General features: G+C 44.6%; 1 pseudogene; it reads right to left on the bottom strand.

Annotated features, from left to right (window-relative positions):
- Positions 1-16649: 16649 nt before the first annotated feature.
- LOC126210710 (5S ribosomal RNA) lies at positions 16650-16767 on the bottom strand (annotated as a pseudogene).
- Between the last annotated feature and the right edge of the window lie 408 nt (positions 16768-17175).

Consider the following 17175-nt stretch of genomic DNA (forward strand, 5'->3'; position numbering starts at 1 on the left):
TGTGATGTGTTTCTAACACACCAGGGATATTTGTCAGGGTGCGTCAGAAATTTGTTCACCGATGTCATGCTTGCGCAAAGGTTGATGGCCGTCAGTTTCAGTAAATTTTGTAAGATACAGTGTAAACGATACGTTCATTGTGTCGGTGATGGTGTTTAACTGTAACTAATTTAATTAAAAAATTACACACTAATGCGATTTTTATTCCTATTATCTCCTCAAGCTGGCTGCAGGGACCTCAGTTTCCCTACCTCAAATTGTTCAGTGGAGCATCCTATATGTCCTGCGCTCTCTCGGGAACATCCTGTAGATGTGGAGTTCGTGGAGAGATTGCCTTATAAGTCCTGGGCTCGTCGTGATAGTCGTGACGCTCGTAAGTGAGTAACGCTTGTGAGTAAACACGCGGCACAGGACAATAAACGCGCTTAGCGCGGGCCCCCGCTAACTGAGGCGTCATACGCTGTTCTCCTGGTTACGACACGGTTGCTAACACAGGGAGGGGCCTAGTGCAGGGGACTTCTGATACTGAGGCCTTGCGAGGGATCCGACGTCCGGCCACCGCAGAATTGCCTGCCGGCGTCCTTTCCGTCACTGGAAAACGCAGCTTTTTCGTCGGCTTCTCGTGGAACAGACTTCGGTCTTTTAGTTTCAGACTTTTTCGAATTACAATATCAACAGGAGTACTCGTCGCGATAACAAACACACCCGGACTATTTGAAACAGTTAACGCAGAACAGGGAATCAGCGATCATAAAGCGGTTACTGCATCGATGATTTCAGCCGTAAATAGAAATATTAAAAGAGGTAGGAAGATGGGTAGATCACATAACTAATGAGGAGGTACTGAATAGGATTGGGGAGAAGAGGAGTTTGTGGCACAACTTGACCAGAAGAAGGGATCGGTTGGTAGGACATGTTCTGAGGCATCAAGGGATCACCAATTTAGTATTGGAGGGCAGCGTGGAGGGTAAAAATCGTAGGGGGAGACCACGAGATGAATACACTAAGCAGATTCAGAAGGATGTAGGCTGCAGTAGGTACTGGGAGATGAAGAAGCTTGCACAGGATAGAGTAGCATGGAGAGCTGCATCAAACCAGTCTCTGGACTGAAGACCACAACAACACGTAGGAAGATTTTTCTGTTTAGCAAAAGTGACAAAAAGCTGATTTCAGAGTACCTGACGGCTCAACACAAAAGTTTTGTCTCAAGTACAGATAGTGTTGAGGATCAGTGGACAAAGTTCAAAACCATCGTACGCGTTAGATGAGTATGTGCCAAGCAAGATCGTAAGAGATGGAAAAGAGCCACCGTGGTACAACAACCGAGTGAGAAAACTGCTGCGGAAGCAAAGGGAACTTCACAGCAAACATAAACATAGCCAAAGCCTTGCAGACAAACAAAAATTACGCGAAGCGAAATGTAGTGTGAAGACAGCTATGGGAGAGGCGTTCAATGAATTCGAAAGTAAAGTTCTATGTACTGACTTGGCAGAAAATCCTAAGAAATTTTGGTCTTACGTCAAAGCGGTAGGTGGATCAAAACAAAATGTCCAGACACTCTGTGACCAAAATGGTACTGAAACAGAGGCTGACAGACTAAAGGCCGAAATACTAAATGTCTTTTTACAAAGCTGTTTCACAGAGGAAGTCTGCACTGTAGTTCCTTCTCTAGATTGTCGCACAGATGACAAAATGGTAGATATCGAAATAGACGACGGAGGGATAGAGAAACAATTAAAATCGCTCAAAAGAGGAAAGGCCGCTGGACCTGATGGGATACCAGTTCGATTTTACACAGAGTACGCGAAGGAACTTGCCCCTTTTTCTTGCAGCGGTGTACCGTAGGTCTCTAGAAGAGCGTAGCGTTCCAAAGGATTGGAAAATGGCACAGGTCATCCCCGTTTTCAAGAAGGGACGTCGAACAGATGTGCAGAACTATAGACCTATATCTCTAACGTCAATCAGTTGTAGAATTTTGGAACGCGTATTTATTATGTTCGAGTATAATGACTTTTCTGGAGACTAGAAATCTGCTCGGTAGCAATCAGCATGGGTTTCGAAAAAGACAATCGTGTGAAACCCAGCTCGCGCTATTCGTCCACGAGACTCAGATGGACATAGACACGGGTTCCCAGGTAGATGCCGTGTTTCTTGACTTCCGCAAGGAGCCGGCCGGAGTGGCCGTGCGGTTCTGGGCGCTACAGTCTGGAGCCGAGCGACCGCTACAGTCGCAGGTTCGAATCCTGCCTCGGGCATGGATGTGTGTGATGTCCTTATGTTAGGTTTAATTAGTTCTAAGTTCTAGCCGAGTGATGACCTCGGAAGTTAAGTCGCATAGTCGCATAGTGCTTCCGCAAGGCGTTCGATACAGTTCCCCACAGTCTTTTAATGAACAAAGTAAGAGCATATGGACTATCAGAACAATTGTGTGATTGGATTGAAGAGTTCCTAGGTAACAGAACGCAGCATGTCATTGTCAATGGAGAGAAGTCTTCCGAAGTGCGAGTGATTTCAGGTGTGCCGCAGGGGACTGTAGTAGGACCGTTGCTATTCACAATATACATAAATGACCTTGTGGATGACATCGGAAGTTCACTGAGGCTTTTTGCGGATGACGCTGTGGTATATCGAGAGGTTGCAACAATGGAAAATTGTACTGAAATGCAGGAGGATCTGCAGCGAATTGACGCATGGTGCAGGGAATGGCACTTGAATCTCAAAGTAGACAAGTGTAATGTGCTGCGAATACATAGAAAGAAAGATCCCTTATCATTTAGTTACAATATAGTAGGTCAGAAACTGGAAGCAGTTAATTCCATAAATTATCTGGGAGTACGCATTAGGAGTGATTTAAAATGGAATGATATAAAGTTGATCGTCGGTAAAGCAGATGCCACACTGAGATTCATTGGAAGAATCCTAAGGAAATGCAATCCGAAAAAAAAGGAAGTAGGTTACAGTACGCTTGTTCCCCACTGCTTGAATACAGCTCAGCAGTGTGGGATCCGTACCAGATAGGGTTGATAGAAGAGATAGATGCAAAGGAGAGCGGCGCGCTTCGTTACAGGATCATTTAGTAATCGCGGAGATGATAGATAAACTCCAGTGGGAGACTGCAGGAGAGACGCTTAGTAGCTCGGTACGGGCTTCTGTCGAAGTTTCGAGAACATACCTTCACCGAGGAGTCAAGCAGTATATTGCTCCCTCCTACGAATATCTCGCGAAGAGACCATGAGGATAAAATCAGAGAAATTAGCGCCCACAGAGAGGCATACCGACAATCCTTCTTTCCACGAACGAGATTGGAATAGAGGGGAGAACCGATAGAGGTGCTCAAGGTACCCTCCGCCACACAGTCAGGTGGCTTGCGGAGTATGGATGTAAATGTAAATATAGATGTAGATGTAGAGTGCACAATTGCTATATTGCTCACTAAATAAGGCACCACTGGCAGATATAACACTGATTAGATATGACACGATTTAACTTCCCTCCCGATGAAATTGAAGTTGAATCATTGTGACTGAATAATATCTAGTTACTTGGAAATTTTTTGGACGAGAGAAGTCGCTTTCCCTACATTTTAACACAATTATCTCCCACACTTCCAGCTATGAAATTAATTCCTGTTTGAATTCTCAAGTCAAAAAACAGAGTGAGGTGGCGCAGTGGCTAACACACTGGACTCGCATTCGGGAGGACGACGGTTCAATCCCGCGTCCGGACATGCTGATTTAGGTATTCCATGATTTCCCTAAATCGCTCCAGGCAAATGCCGGGATGGTTCCTTTGAAAGGTCACGGCCGACTTTCCTTCTCCGTCCTTCCCTAATCCGACGAGACTGATGACCTCGCTCTCTGGTCTCCTACCACAAACAACCCATACAAAACAAAGTGATTAGGCAGTTACAGCTCGTAATCGCACTCTATCTGCCTCTCGATGTCGAAGTCTGCGCCTGGAATACAATTTCTTTGGCTCTGCAGAATTCCGGCTACCGTCGATTCTGAAAATTCTTCAAATAGTCAGAGGCGCAGTCGTACACCTTGGGGAAGCCGTCTTGAGTCCTATGACGAATTCACTCTGCAGCTTGGGAATCAGCGTCCAAGTTGTGTCTTACTTTCGATAAAAGTCCAAAAATCAGCCTCTTTAAATAGAGCAGAAACGACCATGGTGCAGGCTCAACTGATTTTACAGCTACGAGCTACGACTCACCAATATTGTTCCGAGCCACAGACAAGGGAGCAGTTAAATGAACCAAAGAATCTAACGTAGCTTTTCCATTTACGAAATTACATTTTTCGATAAATGATCTATATTTCAGGATAATCCATGGTCTTGTATGAGATGAAATATTATCATAATCGAATTACATTACGTATTCAAAATGGCAGCTTACAACAATGCCGCTAATTATAGTTGTGCTGCGATCCTACTCATCTACATCTACATGATTACTCTGCAATTCACATTTAAGTGCTTGGCAGAGGGTTCATCGAACCACAATCATACTATCTCTCTACCATTCCACTCCCGAACAGCGTGCGGGAAAAACGAACACCTAAACCTTTCTGTTCGAGCTCTGATTTCTCTCATTTTATTTTGATGATGATTCCTACCTATGTAGGTTGGGCTCAACAAAATATTTTCGCATTCGGAAGAGAAAGTTGGTGACTGAAATTTCGTAAATAGATCTCGCCGCGACGACAAACGTCTTTGCTTTAATGACTTCCATCCCAACTCGCGTATCATATCTGCCACACTCTCTCCCCTATTACGTGATATTACAAAACGAGCTGCCCATTTTTACACCCTTTTGATGTCCTCCGTCAATACCTCCTGGTAAGGATTCACACCGCGCAGCAATATTCTAACAGAGGACGAACGAGTGTAGTGTAAGCTGTCTCTTTAGTGGACTTGTTGCATCTTCTAAGTGTCCTGCCAATGAAACGCAACCTTTGGCTCGCCTTCCCCACAGTATTATCTATGTGGTCTTTCCAACTGAAGTTGTTCGTAATTTTGACACCCAGGTATTTAGTTGAATTGACAGCCTTGAGAATTGTACTATTTATCTAGTAATCGAATTCCAACGGATTTCTTTTGGAACTCATGTGGATCACCTCACACTTTTCGTTATTTAGCGTCAACTCCCACCTGACACACCATACAGCAATCTTTTCTAAATCGCTTTGCAACTGATACTGGTCTTCGGATGACCTTACTAGACGGTAAATTACAGCACCATCTGCGAACAACCTAAGAGAACTGCTCAGATTGTCACCCAGGTCATTTATATAGATCAGGAACAGCAGAGGTCCGAGGACGCTTCCCTGGGGAACACCTGATATCACTCTCCGCAATTCTAAATCAGAAGTAAGTTAAGTCCATTGTACACGTAATGCTCCACCTTTTATAAATATCCACAGAGTTTTTATATCACGTGTCAGAGATAATCTGCCTCTCGCAGTCGTAATGCGTCTTGAGCCATATAAATCACTTCCGCGGTTGCAGTCAATCATTGGTATTACTAGGAGGAATAAGAGTGAAATGCAGGTAATACTACAACAATTCGGGCAGAATCCATTCTCATATTATCTGCAAACCAGGTAGTACATAGCGTATAACAGAAGATTTAACTCAACCAGGAATAGACAAGAGTATGAAACCACAAGTATCGTCAAAATTGACGAAGACTTAACTGATAACAGCTCAGGCGTATAAAAAATTAAATATGATGCCTGTGTTTCAATTTACGTGGGTCAAACTAGTAGGGACTTTTGTCACTAGGTTTCGAGGACTTACTTATAAAAATAATTCTGCAATTGGTTTCCATTTACCACAGGTGGAGCACCTTATGTTACCCATGGAGAGGGGACTGCAGATACTCCACGGTGAGCTCGATATAGAGGAATTAGAAATCGAGCAACCCATCATTAATTTTGAAGCAAAAGCTGTCTCCTATGCTCAAGTGTTTTTCGAAATATTCAGTCAAATTCTGAGCCTGTAATTGCCAGCATTTCCGCATGTGTTGTCCCCATCTTTACATCTCTACCCCCATACAGATGATTCGTTGTATGTATTTTTAGAGGGTTCGAGTCCCTCACATCCTTGACATCTAATATTAGCTATAATTAATGCTCATGTATCGTATAGGTTGTTATAACCGCTTAGCCTAATACTTTTGGAAATTATATTAAGCCCCCTATTTTGTATGCGTTACTATTATCTTGTTACATTATTTATTTCATCTTTTAGCAAGTTTTACTTAAACAATCTCCCTCACGTAGTCTTGTGAGTGTTTGAGTCCTTGCCCTACCTCATGGTTGCTCCGATTGCTTTTATTATCCCTACTTTATTTTGTGTTATTAAATTGTTTTCCTTCACGTGTTTCATTTACGTTATTTTGTGTGAAGGTTTGAATTTATCTAACTGGTCTGGTTTCTTCTATTTATATGTCATCTTTGTCGATTATATTTTCTTACTGACTGTTAAGTTTCCATTCTCCCTTCATTTTATTAGTCACACTTTGTAAACTTTCGTAAAACTTTAATTTTCTATACTACATTTCTTACGAAAGAGAAAAAAAATCTGCTTTTGTCGTTACGTGGCACTACTTTTGTATTCATCTCCGCCCTCTGGTGGCTTAAATTGTCTTCCTAGATGTCGCGTTTAGCTAGTCACTTGGTCTGACGTGGCAGCTTTGTTTGTTACATACTGTCTACATAATCTGATCACCAAGATGTTCACAGTGTGTATTTCACCTCATCAAGTTTGACGATATTTTTGATTTCATACTCATGTATAATTCTTGTATTGTTACATTTACTGTTACTAGCTATGTATTTCTTTTTTGCAGACAATTTGAGGATAGGTTCTACTCTAAACGCGTCAAATAAAGTCGTTGGTTTATCTGCTAGTGGCCCATGACTAATCCAGGAATCGTGCAGTACTCATATTCATTTGCAATACGGTCGCATTTTTCCCGTGTGACTTCACGTCGCAACTGCAAGTGCACTGTGCTATCTACACTGAAGCGCTAAAGAAGCCGGTATAGGCATGCGAAAGCAATACAGAGATATGTAAGCAGGAGACCGGCCCTGCGGTAGGCAACGCTTACACCATACAAGTGTCTCGCGCAGTTGTTAGATCGGTTATAGCTGCTACAATGGCAAGTTATCAAGATTTAAGTGAGTTTTGAAGTGGTGTTATAGTCGGCGCGTGAGCGATGGGACACAGCATCCCCGACGTAGCGATGAAGTGGGGACTTTCCCGTACGACCATTTCACGAGTGTACCGAGAATATCAGGAATCCGGTAAAAATGGCTCTGAGCACTATGGGACTTAACTTCTGAGGTCGTCAGTGCCCTAGAACTTAGAACTACTTAAACCTAACTAACCTATCACACCCATCCATGCGCGAGGCAGGATTCGAACCTGCGACCTTAGCGGTCACGCGGTTCCAGACTGTAGCGCCTAGAAACGCACGGCCAGGAATCCGATAAAACACAAAATCTCCGACATCGATGCAGCCAGAGAAAGATCCTGTAAGAACGGGACCAACGACGACTGAAGAGAATCGTTCACCGTGACAGAAGTGCAACCCTTCCGCAAATTGCAGCAGATTTCAGTGCAGCAAGTGTCGGCGTGCAAACCATTCATCGATACGGGCTCTCGCAACCGAAGGCCTACTCGAGTACCCTTGATGACTGGACGACACAAAGCTTTATTCCTCGCCCGGGCCCGTCAACACCGACACTGGACTGTTGATGACGGGAAACATGTTGCCTGCTCGGACGTGTCTCGTTTCAAATTGTATCGAGGGGATCGACATGTACGGGTATGGACACAACCTCGTGAATCCATGTTGTCTGCATGCCATCAGGGGACTGTTAAAGCTGGTGGAGGTTCTGTAATGATGTGGGCCGTGTGCAGTTGGAGTGATATGGGCCCCTGAGACGTCTAGATACGATTCTGACGGTGAAACGTACGTTGAAACGTCCCCTTGGAAAAATTTATGAATGACTGAGCTGGTAAACCCCTTACGTTATTTGATTTTCAAACAGCTGAGCAAAACTGAACGTGCTCAGACATTTCTCTCTTTACTTATGCTGATCATCAATAAAATGACAATACTTTTAGCGCAACGCAATCTGACTTTTAATGATCCCTACAAAGGTATGGCCCTGACTAACAATAGCCTATACCTTTCATGAATCACTTACCTCACAAAAACCTCCGTTGCTCAAACTACTGCAATACAACGAGCGCCAATACTGCCAGCTAAATAAAAAAATTCTAACTACTGAAGTCACTAACTACTGGTCGGCATAGTTAGCAAATGATAAAGAACAAACAATGTATTTACCTTAATAGTGTTCAAAAGTCATTATATATATATATATATATATATATATATATATATATATATATATATGACATCCAGTCTTACAAATTTACTGTCTCTGATGGACACACTTCCAGATCATCCGCTCAAAACTCCGCCATCTCTCTCCCCACATCCACCACTGCTGGTGGCTCACCTCCAACTGCGCAATGCTACGCGCTGTTAACATCCAACTGCCCACTACAATAGAGAATATTTCAACAATGCCGACCAGCCACAGACTGCACACTGCACAGCCAGTGATTTTCATACAGAGCGCTACGTGGCGTCACCAATATAAAACCCTAAACAGCCTACTTACACAACGTAAGCATCCTGTCTGATCACCTGCATACACTCATGTCCATTGTGGCTTCCTGCGGACTTGGTCAATTCCAGCAAGACATTGTGACACCCCACACCTCCAGAATTTCCTATAGAGTGTCTCCAGAGACACTCTTCTGAGCATAAACGCTTACAATGGGCACTAAACTCCCCAGACATGAACATTACTGAGCGTCTTTGGAATGCTTTGCAACGTGCTGTTCAGAAGAGATCTCCACCCTCTCGTACTCTTACGGGTTTATGGATAGCCATGTAGGATTCATGGTGTCGATTCCCTTCAGCACTACTTCAGACACGTGCCTCCAGATGATAGGGTGTTTGTGTTGTCCTCAGCGTTTCGTCGTCATTCATGAAAGTGGTGAGATTGCCGGCCGGAGTGGCCGTGCGGTTGAAAGCGCTACAGTCTGGAGCCGAGCGACAGCTACGGTCGCAGGTTCGAATCCTGCCTCGGGCATGGACGTGTGTGATGTCCTTAGGTTAGTTTCTAACATTCTGCGTGGTGTCTGTTTGTTCTATATCGTGTCTCCCTACCACTATCGCGCAACGACGCTCTGAGCGTGTTTTTTAGGGAATTGACTAGTTTGAACCTGGGACCTGTTGCTGGTAAGGAGACGCCAGACCACACATGACATGTAGAGTTCAGAAGAGTTCAGTGAGACTAGCGATGATATAACCAAATACTTAATGATTTCAGCGTCAGCTCCGCTGCTCTCCCTGTAAAAGAACCTTAATACTAACTAAATTTAGTGGAAGGGGTTCAAGGCTTTCCTATTTTTAGTTAGCTGGTAAAATAACGTCGAAAAAGCAGTTAAGTTTACCATTGGAAATTTTATTCTAGTCACAAAACATTGTTTATAAATTGCACTATTGATAAAAGGAAATGTTTTAATACAGGATGGTAAAAACCAATTGCGTTCAACAAAAATGTGAACGAATATTTCCTGAATGGGTTTCCAAGTTCTACAATGGATCGAAGGATGACCTATGCCATATCACATCTATAATCTAGGTTTAAATTAAGTTTCACAAAAGAGAAAACTATCAAAATGGTCTACAGTGACCCTCAATTATCTTTAATTACCTATCTAACCTGTCGTACATTACAGTGGCTGATGTGGCTTCTCAATAACTACATAACAGAAAAATCATCGCGTTTCAGATTTTTACTTCAAGTGGCAAATGTGAACACCATGAGCTTTAATTGACGATCGACACTAGTATTACGCAAACAAGGGGGTGTAACAGATGAGACTTCTGCAGTCCTGAGTGAAGCTTTATGCGCTGTTATGCGGCATCGCGTGCGTTCATTACCTTGTCGGTGTTCGTCAGGGGGCCGCGGGCAGCACAGCTCCGCTCACCTCGCCGTCTCGCAAGCAACTCCTACCTAACTTCTCCTTACTACAATTTACCGAAGTTGGTTTAAAAAAGACTATCTGGCTGTGTTTTCATCTGACCAATCAGGGTCTCAATGTTAACCTTAAGCTCCGCCTACAAAAATTCTGTCTATCCAATGAGAAACGTTATACTTTTCGTGGTGGGGCAATGTTTTTTAAAGTTTGCAACGTAACAGAGACGCGAAAAAGTCTCGCGCTAAAACTTTCAGCTGGTGTGGTCCTTTTAGCGTTATCGTAAGATCTATACTGTTCTTCTGGAGGGCTCTATCTTTTAAGATGGGCTGGGGGGTGGTCCTGACGTAACAGAGACGCGAAAAAGTCTCATGCTAAAACTTGTGGGTGGTGTAGCCCTTTTTGTGTTATCGTAAGATCTATACTGTTCTTCTGGAGGGCTCTAGCTTTTAACATTGGCTGGGGGGGGGGGGTCCTGACGTAACAGAGACGCGAAAAAGTCTCACGCTAAAACTTGCGGGTGGTGTGGTCCTAGCGGTTAGCTGGCGACGTGGGTGTCCGTCCGTCCCTTATCGTAGGGTCTTCCAGCTTAACGCGGTTCTGCTCTCGGCTTCTGTTCTCGTTTCTCCCCTCGGAACTGCGTCTGTCTCACGGTGGGAAGGTATGACATGCATGTAGGCATTCTTGTGTTAGTCTGTGGTATTCCATTTGCTCACTCGTTACTCGTATTACTTTGGTTAATTTAAAGACACGATTTATTCGGAGCTATGTGATATACTACTGGATTTGCTTATCATGTCAGGGTTTTCATGGAAGGTGTTGGATTTGCCTGACACCTTACAAGTTAGGTTTAATTAGGTCTAAGTTCTAGGCGACTGATGACCTCAGAAGTTAAGTCGCATAGTGCTCAGAGCCATTTGAAACAAAGTGGTGAGATTGGACTGAGTAAAGGTTGGGAAATGGTACGGGAGCTGATAACCGCCCAGTTGAGCCCCCCACAATCCGAAACATCATCAGCATCATCAACTACTTCAGACACTGTCGAGTCCATGGCACGTCATGTTGCAGTATTTCTGCTTGCTGGCGGGCGGCCTTCACGGTAATAGGCAGGTGTATCAGTTTCTTTGGCTCTTCAGTGTAACTCTAGGTCCAGTAGTGTACAATATTTGCAGATACTAGGGAAGGGAGCGAGAGTGAGATTGGTTCATTGTCACGGAAGTACAGTACGTCTATACCTTGTTCACACTGTCTTTTGTCAGCGTAGAGATCCCCTTTATCAATGGGAGACTGGGGTTCGGAAATGCGTACCAGGACTGCATAACAAACAAAGAAGATACTCTGGGCAGACACGGGGAACATCACAGAAAACTTCTTCCAAATATGTCGACTCTCGTATTTAAGGCCGCTACTTTACATCGGTCCAGATGCACAATTTAGAGATACCGTGCGATTAAAAAACTAAGAACTAATTTAAGTTGTTTATTACAGATAGACTATAAAAGATAGAAACACATTGTGCATATCAGTGGGTAGTACAAGATTCAAAGGCTTGACACAGCTGCGCTGTTGGTTGTTTGTAGCATCATGGCGAGTACACACAGCAAAAAAAAAAAAAAAAAAATAAAAATATATATATATATATATATATATATATATATATATATATATATATATATATATATATATATATATATACTCCTGGAAATGGAAAAAAGAACACATTGACACCGGTGTGTCAGACCCACCATACTTGCTCCGGACACTGCGAGAGGGCTGTACAAGCAATGATCACACGCACGGCACAGCGAACACACCAGGAACCGCGGTGTTGGCCGTCGAATGGCGCTAGCTGCGCAGCATTTGTGCACCGCCGCCGTCAGTGTCAGCCAGTTTGCCATGGCATACGGAGCACCATCGCAGTCTTTAACACTGGTAGCATGCCGCGACAGCGTGGACGTGAACCGTATGTGCAGTTGACGGACTTTGAGCGAGGGCGTATAGTGGGCATGCGGGAGGCCGGGTGGACGTACCGCCGAATTGCTCAACACGTGGGGCGTGAGGTCTCCACAGTACATCGATGTTGTCGCCAGTGGTCGGCGGAAGGTGCACGTGCCCGTCGACCTGGGACCGGACCGCAGCGACGCACGGATGCACGCCAAGACCGTAGGATCCTACGCAGTGCCGTAGGGGACCGCACCGCCACTTCCCAGCAAATTAGGGACACTGTTGCTCCTGGGGTATCGGCGAGGACCATTCGCAACCGTCTCCATGAAGCTGGGCTACGGTCCCGCACACCGTTAGGCCGTCTTCCGCTCACGCCCCAACATCGTGCAGCCCGCCTCCAGTGGTGTCGCGACAGGCGTGAATGGAGGGACGAATGGAGACGTGTCGTCTTCAGCGATGAGAGTCGCTTCTGCCTTGGTGCCAATGATGGTCGTATGCGTGTTTGGCGCCGTGCAGGTGAGCGCCACAATCAGGACTGCATACGACCGAGGCACACAGGGCCAACACCCGGCATCATGGTGTGGGGAGCGATCTCCTACACTGGCCGTACACCACTGGTGATCGTCGAGGGGACACTGAATAGTGCACGGTACATCCAAACCGTCATCGAACCCATCGTTCTACCATTCCTAGACCGGCAAGGGAACTTGCTGTTCCAACAGGACAATGCACGTCCGCATGTATCCCGTGCCACCCAACGTGCCCTACAAGGTGTAAGTCAACTACCCTGGCCAGCAAGATCTCCGGATCTGTCCCCCATTGAGCATGTTTGGGACCGGATGAAGCGTCGTCTCACGCGGTCTGCACGTCCAGCACGAACGCTGGTCCAGCTGAGGCGCCAGGTGGAAATGGCATGGCAAGCCGTTCCACAGGACTACATCCAGCATCTCTACGATCGTCTCCATGGGAGAATAGCAGCCTGCATTGCTGCGAAAGGTGGATATACACTGTACTAGTGCCGACATTGTGCATGCTCTGTTGCCTGTGTCTATGTGCCTGTGGTTCTGTCAGTGTGATAATGTGATGTATCTGACCCCAGGAATGTGTCAATAAAGTTTCCCCTTCCTGGGACAATGAATTCACGGTGTTCTTATTTCAATTTCAGGGAGTATATATATATATATATATATATATATATATATATATATATATATATATATATATATATATATATAATTACACTCGAAAGTTTGGCAATAACATTCGATCTTTGGCAAAAACATTTGACAGTCGGCAACAGAAACCAAAACATTGCATTTATCAAGCGTTCAGTTCATAGTGCTGTGGAATGTGGGAAAAAAACCGCAAATTGGCATTCATAAAAAGAAGAAGAACACCAAAAATGCAACAGGAGCGTAATATGTAAGAAATTGTCCACGCAACCTGTAAGTATAGTTCAAAACATTACTACATAATAGGAAATACCAACCACCAGAAGTGTTTATAACCTATAGGCACAGTGACAAAAAATGAAAATTAAATAGCTAACATACGTACATATTCCTGGCCACTGATGATGCCTTGCAGAAAATAAAGGCGAAACGCGTATGGCACTAAAATTGGGTTTTATTCAGTTCCTGTCAGACGGTCCATAAGTAAAAATGATCGATATACCACAGGAGAAATAATTTTGTTTGTTGGTATTTGTGTGAAGTCAATCCATTATTTAAAGTGCGACATGTATTCCGCCGTCGATTAAGCAAGAAGCCACCTCTGCACATGTTTATGACTGACATACAAAATTCTTGGAAGCCGGTTGCATACGCAAAGCGTAGAGCACCGGTCGGCCACGCACGTCAGATGAAAACGTCGAGCGCATCCGAGATGCTTCCACGTGGAGCCCTCGGAAGTCCACAAGAAGGGCAGGCAGGGAACTTTTGCTTCCTCAAACGACTGTGTGGCGTGTTCTGAAACGACGCCTCCATATGAAGCCTTACAAGCCGCAGTTACTGCAGCAACTGCGTCCCGGCGACGATAACATAAGGTACGAATTTTGCATTTCACTGTTCCAGGAAAGGGCAGATGTGATAAACGTTTTGCATTTCTTACTTTTATGTTTTCGTCTTCTTTAATGGCAAAGAGAAAAGATGAAGCGGTAGCCCAGCGTAGAGTCTGTGCCTCCCGTCATGTACGGGGTGATCAAAAAGTCAGTATAAATTTTAAAACTTAATATACCACGGAATAATGTAGATAGAGAGGTAAAAATTGACACACATGCTTGGAATGACATGGGGATTTATTAGAACAAAAAAAAGTTCACAAAATGTCCGACAGCTGGCGCTGGACAGCAAAACGTCAGTGACTGCGCATGACAATCGTGTATAAAAGGAGTTGTAATGAGAGAGAGAATCAGATGCGCCAGCAGTCGCAACATGTTGACGTATACCTGAAAAGGCGCTTTTAGAGAAACTGTATTATCAGAATGGGGAATGTGCTAGTTCAGCGTTACGATCCTATCGCCATAGGAAGGGGTTTCGAACGGGTAAAGGTCCGTTGACAAATGTAGCTATGGCGATAATGATTTCGAAGTTCGAAGCCACGGGTTGTTTAGACGATAGACTCCGTAGTGGCCGACCGAGCACAAGGCGTATTGCTGCTGAGACAGTTCAGGCAGAAATGGAGACTGTAGTGGGTTCGTCTATGCACGGGGAAGTCAGCTCTCATGCACGTCGCAGCGGCATTCCATACACTACTGTTTGGTTGGCATTTAGGCGTACCCTCCGATGCTATCCGTACAAAATCCATCGGCATCATGAACTGTCACCTGGCGATTAAGTGAAGCGGAGGGCATTTGCGGTGTGGGCGTTTCAAAATATGGCGGAAGACGACGATGGATGAGTAACGTGTTGTGGACCGACGAAGCTCATTTCACGCTCCGAGGGTCTGTCAACGCCCACAACTGCAGGATTTGGGCTACCGAAAATCCTAGAACTGTCGTGGAAACTCCATTGCACAGCGAGAAAGTCACGGTAAGGGTTGGATTTACAACATCTACCGTTATCGGGCCTTTTGCTTTCGAGGAAATGCATGATTCTGGTATTGTAACTGCTACCGTGACGGGTGAGAGGTACGCCGATATGTTACACAATCGCATCATCCCCAGCCTGGCTGATAAACACCTGCTGGAACGTATGATGTTTATGCAGGATGACGCTCCACCCCATATTGCTAAATAGACGCGTGAAAGATCTCTTGCACGCGTCGTTTGGTGATGATCGTGTGCTCAGCCGCCACTTTCGTCATGCTTGGCCTCCCAGGTCCCCAGACCTCAGTCCGTGCGATTATTGGCTTTGGGGTTACCTGAAGTCGCAAGTGTATCGTGATCAACCGACATCTCTAGGGATGCTGAAAGACAACATCCGACGCCAATACCTCTCCATTACTCCGGACATGCTTTACAGTGCTGTTCACAACATTATTCCTCGACTACAGCTATTGTCGAGGAATCATGGTGGACATATTTAGCATTTCCTGTAAAGAACATCATCTTTGCTTTGTCTTACTTTGTTATGCTAATTATTGCTATTCTGACCAGATGAAGCTCCATCTGTCGGACGTTTTTTGAACGTTCGTATTTTTTTGGTTCTAGTAAAACCCCATGTAATTCCAAGTATGTGTGTCAATTTGTACCTCTCTATCTACTTTATTCCGTGATTTATTCAGTTTTCAAATTTATACTGACTTTTTGATCACCCGGTATTTTTGATTTTCAGTTAAAAAACAGAGGAGTTTTTCTTGCACTAGTAGTAGGGAGGAAGGATTTGCGCTCAGCTAGTGAACGAATGAAAAGCACGCAATTTTTTTTTTAGCGAGTAATTGTAGATCGCCATTTCGGGGTCGCTATGAATAAGTGAGGAGTATGAATTTCATATTTGCACCGTTTAGAAAAATACAGTATTGTTTTATTAACAGGAAGGTCGTGTGAGTTATTATTTCAAATAGCACGATAATTACAAGAACTGAAGTCCACCTGTGTTCTTTGGAAAATTACGAAGATCCGATAAGCTCAATAGCAACACGGTCAAGACTTCGAAGGGGAACACGCCGACCAGACGTAACATTATAAAGAAGGGTAAGCACAAACCTACAGCGGAGAAAGAAACTACTGCAAAATAATATGAACTAATACGAACTTATTTCCACGCATAGCTCAGCTTATTGTGCCTGCCATTCATGCCGAAAAATTAATCTCATCAATTAATTTTAGAAAGCCACACATTTCAACATTTTATTATCATTTATTCCTTTATTTTATTAATCATACAGAGAACACTTTTTCCGAACGACTTATCTTTTAGGCCGCATCGACGTTTCATCTATCGAGCTAAGTACACTGCCGTTATGTAAGAATTTCTCTCGCTCTCTCTTCGTCCAAACAGACTGTGGAAGGCCCAACGGTACCGACCGGCCGCCGTGTCATCCTCAGGCCACAGGCGTCACCGAATGCGTATACGAAGGGGTATGTGGTCAGCACGCCGCTCTCCCGGCCGTATGTCAGTTTACGAGTCCGGAGTCGCTTTTTCTCAATCGAGCAGCTCCTCAGTTTGCCTCACAAGGGCTGAGTGCTCCCCGCTTGCCAACAGCGCTCGGCAGACCGGATGGTCACCCATCCAATTGCTAGCCCAGCCCGACAGCGCTTAACTTCGGTGGTCTGACGGGAACCGGTGTTGTCACTGCGGCAAGGTCGTCGGCTAATGTAAGAATTTGGGGGTCACAAAATCTTGGCGTCGTCGTCTAACATGAAAGAGATTCACCGACACAGAATGTTTCTACCGTTTCTATTCACAAAGTTTACGGACCTTTCTCTTTTGTGGAGAAAGCTTAGGCAGGTATGTCATACCTGGACAGGCAGCAAATTTAGTTGTTTTTTCAGCTTCTTGAAGATCCAGATGATTTAATTTTATGCATGACGGCGCCGCGCCTCACTTTCACCTCGATATGCAGAATTATCTTAACTTCACCATCCCATGTCGGATTTCATGAAGGAGACAAGATCTTCTTCATTGCTTTTGGCCTCCCAGGTCATCAGACCACGCATCTCGCGATTTTTTTTTTTCTATGTTGGCACATAGAAGACATGGTCTTCGTCCAAGTTACGGC

Source organism: Schistocerca nitens, chromosome 10 (genome assembly GCF_023898315.1).
Source record: "Schistocerca nitens isolate TAMUIC-IGC-003100 chromosome 10, iqSchNite1.1, whole genome shotgun sequence".
NCBI classification, from domain to species: Eukaryota; Metazoa; Arthropoda; class Insecta; order Orthoptera; family Acrididae; genus Schistocerca; species Schistocerca nitens.